Source organism: Thalia democratica, unplaced genomic scaffold (assembly GCF_965202585.1).
Source record: "Thalia democratica unplaced genomic scaffold, ktThaDemo2.hap1.1 HAP1_SCAFFOLD_1461, whole genome shotgun sequence".
NCBI lineage: Eukaryota > Metazoa > Chordata > Thaliacea > Salpida > Salpidae > Thalia > Thalia democratica.
Window position 1 is genome coordinate 22501 of NW_028140318.1, and position 7339 is coordinate 29839.

The 7339-nt window shown below is 24.6% G+C and overlaps 2 non-coding genes across 2 annotated transcripts; both read left to right on the forward strand.

Annotated features, from left to right (window-relative positions):
- The first annotated feature begins 1637 nt into the window (after nucleotides 1-1637).
- Nucleotides 1638-1756, forward strand: LOC145848491 (5S ribosomal RNA). Its single transcript, XR_014371993.1, has one exon. It is a non-coding gene; the product is annotated as a 5S ribosomal RNA (ribosomal RNA).
- Nucleotides 1757-4611: 2855 nt separating this feature from the next.
- LOC145848492 (5S ribosomal RNA) lies at nucleotides 4612-4729 on the forward strand. The gene has a single exon (XR_014371994.1). It is a non-coding gene; the product is annotated as a 5S ribosomal RNA (ribosomal RNA).
- The last annotated feature ends 2610 nt before the right edge of the window (nucleotides 4730-7339 follow it).

Here is a 7339-nt window from a genome sequence, read left to right on the forward strand (position 1 = left end):
CCAATTATGTGACAAAGAAAATTTCATAAAGAATTTTCGTAGGTTTTTTCACAGAATATGTTATTTTCATTTTAGTTGATGTTTTTATTTCATGTTTTATTTTCTAATGTACTTATTGGGTGCTGAAAGAGCCATAAAAACCTCATAATCGAACAATTTACTAAAAAATTATTAATATTGAAAGATTTAAATTTCGAAATAACCTACCTACGGTTAATCTACACGCGTTTAGAAGCCGTAAAAAAATATTTTCGACTTTGTAATGGACCAAACAAAAAATATAGAAAAAATTATCGAAAAAAAAAATCTTTTAAAACTTACCTTACGTTAGTCCTTATGCGTTGCGAAGCTCAAAAAAAATATTTTCGACATTATAATAGAACAAACAAAGAAAATAGAAAAATTTTCCAAAAAAATAAAAAGTCGAAATTCGAAAAAAGAAGAAAAGTGGTCCTTTTCTAGGAGTTTTTTATTCCCAAAAAATGGGTTGATGTCCCCGTAACCCCTAAAAAAAGGGGGTCGAAATAACATTTTTTCATCATGCTTCAAATGGGCTGAAAAATTTTTTACGGGGTCTCTGGACCAAACAAAAACGATCTGTCGAGTCAGAATTCCGAAAATCGAAAATTCCCGAAATTTCTGTACTTAAAAGGCGGGGCGCCCACTATCGACAAAAGTGTGCCAAAACCCACAAACGTTGTGTTACGCGCGCTAAGATAAACACAAGCCTGATTGCTGAAAATGTATTCTATTTGAATAAGGTAAGTATCAACATCAAGGAAGCAATTCCTTTATTATAAACTCATACTCTGATATGCGCTAATATTGCTCGTGAATTGTTATTTAGTTTAAAAATATAATTTATATTACTTTTATTTTATTTTAATTCTATATAATAACTATTTTATATTTTTATTAAAAATTTTCTTGTTCAGTTTCTAAGCAACCACAGTTACGTTTATATGTTTAATTCTATTGTATTCTATATTTATCGATAATTTAATAAATGTTTTAAAAGACTATTCTGGTTTTCCACGCTCTCTTCAAAAATGTGAGTTCTTTTAATTCTTCCACTTAATTATTCATTTTAAAGTAAAACAACTAGTTATACATATTATTATATTATAATGTATGTGTATTAGATACTATTATTTTATAACATAAACATAGATGAGTTATTAAATTAAACGTCAAATATTTTATTACCTAAAATTAAGTTAATCGTAAAATCTGATGTAGTATGAGATATTCTTTAGAAACTAACTATAAATATTCTTGAAGTAAAACAAAACCATCTATAAATAGAACAATGAGAAATAGTAAAACAAACTAAACACAACATGTTTATTTTAACATTGTTTTTTATTTAGTTTAATCACTTAATAAACTTTACTTCTAATCATAGTATTTAATATAGAATATAGTTAACAATCTTTTAAACAAAGTCTTAAATAAAGTTACAGGGAGTAATTGTAATTAAAACACCAAAAAAAAAGGTTTTAATAAAAAAAATACTTACATCAAGTTAAAATTTTATAAGGATTAATTTTAAAATATCAAATTGATTGTAAATCAAGTGCAAATAGGTTTTTTAAACAAACCGAAGGGTTTATAAAGGCTTGTAAACGCTTTCAAACGCCTACGACCATACCACACTGAGCACACCCCATCTCGTCCGATCTGGGAAGTTAAGCAGTGTCGGGCGTGGTTAGTACTTAGATGGGTGACCGCTTGGGAATACCACGTGCCGTAGGCTTTTGCTTTTTGAATTCATCTTTTTTGTACTATTTTTCTTTCTGACCTATTTATACTTATTACTCGTTTATTTACATTTCTTTAACGCTTAAAAGAAAAGTAAATTCTAGTTATTAGCAAATAAAAACGTAAGCCAATCAGATAACGTTATTTGCTGTTTAAACCAATTAGAGCGCTAAAAAAGTGGTTTGACCAGTTTGAGATATCGAAAAAATAATGGCACCATCTTGTAGAGTACAATTTTCTGAGTTAAAATTAATACAATTAGTCTTTTATACTAAAACTTAAAAGTTTTTTTGTCCAAAAACAAATAAAAGCGTGGCTACTTGAAAAATCAAACGAAAATAAATTTTGCACTTTTGTATTGTGAGTCATAATAAGTTATTTACTGTTACCAACAGATACTAGCAAAAGCTTTTTAAAGTTTTGTATTAACTTAATGTATTTGTAATTACTTTTACTTAATAGAAACTATTGAATTACGTTTACTTAGTTTACTTTTGTATGTGTATTAAATATATAGCAATTTTGCTTGAACTTAAATAAAGATTATTAAACTATTAAAAGAAAACTATCAAAGTTTACTAACTCAAAAGCTAAATCTTAGTTATATTGTTATAAACATTTATGTTGTAATTTACTAATAACTAAATGAGTTTATTTCAAACAAAAAGAATTAAATAATGTTATGTTATGTCAAGCCTACTATATGAGGTATATAGGTATATAAGGTATACAAGCTTATGTTTGAAAGTTATAATAATTAAAATAAAAATAAATATTTAGTTGGTAAAATTTGTATTTAATATGCTTTGAAATTAGAGTTAGTATAGATGTTTTTTTTTAAATATAATAAATATAAGTATTTAGTTACTAATAATAAACTAAAATACCAATTTTGTAGTTATTACAAAAAAAAAAACTTATCTTACTTAAAGTTCACTGTAATTGAAACATTATACAAAAGCTTTATAATTATAAGCTTTGAATAATTCTATTTGAATAAATAATAGATTCATAACTATATTCATGTTTGCATATTTAAATTATAAAAAGTTAGTGTTTTGTGTATTGACTTTATGATTATTTTATTTTAGTAACTGTTAGTTTTATACTTTAATAAAAGAAATATGGTTAACAAGTAAGTTAAAAATGAAAGAAGCATAAAAAAACACACTAATTAACTGCTTATTCAATAGTTTGATTATTTAATTATTTTTCTGTTATATAGTTTAATCGTATTGTATAAAAAATACAGAGGTTTAAAGTAAGTTTGAATAAAAATAAAACAAAACATATAATATAAGCATTAGTTAAAATACATAGTTTTTTTTTCTAAAAAAATTTAATTCTTTAATAATAAGTAGTAATTTAAATAAAAAATAATACAAGTAAAGTTATACAATATATATACTATAGTTTGTCAAACTAGGCAAACACTACTAGGCAAAAAACAAACTAGGCAAAAAACCTACAAAGTAGGCCACCACTACAATCCTATGTTCCAACTGGAAATTCAATGAGATCGTTACTGTACTTGTGATGAACGTTGATAATCCCCAAGATTGTAAGTCGAAGGCCTTACCCAACCTAACCAGCGCACTGGTTTTCTTACAACTGAATTAATCAACATTTATTATTGAATATAATCATTATTGATAGATAGAGGAATGTTGACAATCAACAACAGATTGTAGGTCAAAGGCATTACTCGACCCAAGTACCCACAACCTAGATTGAACAACATTTATTAGATAGATTTGTTTAATGATAGATAGAGGAATATTGTCAATCCACAACAGATTGTAAGTCAAAGGCATTACTCGACCCAAGTACCCACAACCTAGATTGAACAACATTTGTTAGATAGATTAGTTAGATAGATAAATAGTACAGTATAATCTCAAAGAATTTGAAGCCCGAACATTGAACGATAGTGGTGTTTCGTGACGACTAGCGGGATTCGATCTTACAACCTTCTGCTTATGAGTCAGCTGATAAGACCACTGACCCACCGCGCCACGACAAAGATAAAGAAATATTTTGCTATATAAATAGGTTGATTTTTATAATTTTGTTATACAGTGTCAATTACAGTGAACTTCAAGTAAGATATACAACAGTATATATATTTCCGAGTCTGACTTTGAGTACTTTTTATATATTATTAACAAGATTTTTTAGGAGTAATATCTGTTTAGTTCTTTAATATATCTTTAAAATAATAATATTTTTTAAGGTGTTTAAAACTTTTAGAAGCTGTATGTAATGTCTTTTAGTTTAATAGTTCTTTTAAATTAGTAAAAAAAATAAACATGGTTGAGTTATCAAATTAAACAAAATAGAACGTCAAGTATTTAATTACTAAAATTAATTTAATTAAAAAAAAATCTCAGGTAATCTAAAATGTCAGGAATTATTTAAAAATAAATATAAATTTAAAACTTATTATATTGAAAAGATTGATGAATAATACTCTTGAATGTATGCAATGTTTGTATTTGTAATGCAATAACATAAATGGATAGATCAATGACAAATTGTAAACATATTGTATTATTTTATTTTACGATTTTATTTTATTTATTTAATAATTCAATAAACTTTACTTCTACTTTTCCTGGTCTTAGGTAATTTATAGATAACAATTATTTAAACAAACACTTTTGTACAGTTACAATACAGTTTTAGTACAGTTTGGGAGTAACTGTTGATTAAAAAAACAAAAAAAAAGTTAATTCAGGTTAAAATTTTATAAGGAATAATTTTAAAATATCAAATTGATTGTAAATCAAGTGCAAATAGGTTTTTTAAATAAACCGAAGGGTTTATAAAGGCTTGTAAACGCCTTCAAACGCCTACGACCATACCAACTGAGTACACCCCATCTCGTCCGATCTGGGAAGTTAAGCAGTGTCGGGCGTGGTTAGTACTTAGATGGGTGACCGCTTGGGAATACCACGTGCCGTAGGCCTTTGCTTTTTGAATTCATCTTTTTTGTACTATTTTTCTTTCTGACCTATTTATACTTATTACTCGTTTATTTACATTTCTTTAACGCTTAAAAGAAAAGAAAATTCTAGTTATTAGCAAACAAAAACCTTAGCCAATCAGATAACGTTATTTGCTGTTTGCTTATTTGCTGTTTAAACCAATTAGAGCGCTAAAAAAGTGGTTTGACCAGTTTGAGATATCGAAAAAATAATGGCACCATCTTGTAGAGTACAATTTTCTGAGTTAAAATTAATACAACTAGTCTTTTATACTAAAACTTTAAAGTCTTTTTGTCCAAAAACAAATAAAAGCGTGGCTACTTGAAAAATCAAACGAAAATAAATTTTGCACTTTTGTATTGTGAGTCATAATAAGTTATTTACTGTTACCAACAGATACTAGCAAAAGCTTTTTAAAGTTTTGTATTAACTTAATGTATTTGTACTTAGTTTAAATTAATAGAGTTTATTTGGTTTACTTTATTATGTGTATTGAATGTGCTAGTATCTAAAAATAAATACAACTAAAACAAAACAAACAAGGAGAGTACTTGAATAGAACCAACACAATTTACAGACCAGTTGTGTACTAAATTTAAAGAAATTCTGAATAGTGAATATGCAATTATTATTATAAGTTCAAAGTTCACTTTAATTTAAATTAATGTATTTTGTAAATTGGTTTTATTTAATACGATAGTAGTGAATTACTTTATTTAATTTACTTTAGTATGTGTTGTATAACTTTATTTAAACCAGAAGCAAAACGGGATTATACTTTCAATAAACTACACAATTTACAGACCAGTTGTGTACTAAATAAAAAGCTATTGTGAATGGTGAATATGCAATTATTATTATAAGTTTATAAGTTCACAGTTTACAAAAGCTTTAGAATTTAGTTACTATTTTGTTCATATTTGCATATCTAATTTATGAAAAGTTAGTGTTATGTGTATTGGCTTTTTAATTTCTTTATTTGTAGAACTGTTAGTTTTATATTCTAAAGAAACATTTTTAAATAAATATGTTTAACAAGTAACTTAAAAATGGAAGAAATATATTGTATATATTGAACTATTTATATTTATTCTAGCTATTTGCTTAGTGTATTTATTAATGTGATTATTTTATTTTGTTGTTTGTCTTATAGTTTAATCGTATTGTGTTGAAATATATATATAACAAATACAGAGGTTTAAAGTAAGTTTAAATGAAAATAAAATAAGACATATAGTTGAAATATAAGTTTAAAAAAATAGTTTTTTTTTTTTTTTTTTTCTTTGTTTGTTTGATTGTTTGTTTATTATATAATCGCGACGTGTCATTTTATTACTTTTAAGCATACTAAATATAATAATAGGTATAGTTATAGGAAAAATTCAATTAGTTTCTAATGTAATAAAAAAGTTTATTTCCACAAATAAATAAATACCTGAAAAATCAAATGAAAAATAAATTTCGCACTCCTGTATTGTGAGTCATAATAGGTTATTTACTGTTACCAACAGATACTAGCGAAGGCTTTTTAAAGTTCTATGTTAATTCAATGTATTTGTACTTAGTTTTATTAAAATGACAGTATTGATGGTTACGTTTATTAAGTATGTTTATTTAACGTTATGTAACTCAAGTAAAACCAGAAGCAAATAAGGAGACTACTTTCAATAAACTACACAATTTACATACCAATTGTATACTAAACTTAAAGCTATTCTATTTTATTCTTGATAGTTATTTTAAAGTTATTAAATTATACAAATGTATTTTGTAAAGTAGTTTTATAAAGTTACTATAGTTTATTTAACTTACTATAGTATGTGTTATATAATTTTAATTAAACCAGAAGCAAAAAGGGAGACTACTTTAAATAAACTACACCATTTATTGTTATATATAACTCTAATAAAACCAGAAGCAAAAAGGGAGACTACTTTAAATGAACTACACAAATTAAAAATATATTATTATTTATAAATCAATCGTGTTGTGTTTCAAAATACATTTTTCAAATAATGTTTTACAAGTATTTATCAGTTATTTAGTTTTCTTTTTATAGTTTAGCCGTATTGTTTTATTTATTTGTTATTATTTTTATTTAATTGTTTGCTTATTATATTTATCGCCATGTGCTTAAAAAATAAAACAACTATAAAGGTTAAAAAAGTAAGTTTAAATAAAAATAAAATGAAACATACAAAATAAGCTTATGATTTTTTATTATTATTATTATTATTATTATTATTTTTATTTTATTGTTTGTTTATTATATCTATCGCCATGTGCTTAAAAAATAAAACAACTATAAAGGTTAAAAAAGTAAGTTTAAATAAAAATAAAATGAAACATACAAAATAAGCTTATGATTTTTTATTATTATTATTATTATTATTATTATTTTTATTTCATTGTTTGTTTATTATATCTATCGCGATGTGCTTAAAAAATAAAACAACTATAAAGGTTTAAAAAGTAAGTTTAAATAAAGATAAAATGAAACATATAAAATAAGCTTATGTTTGATTTTTTTATTTTACTTTTATTAAATTGTTTGCTTATTATATTTATCGCGATGTGCTTAAAAGAATAGA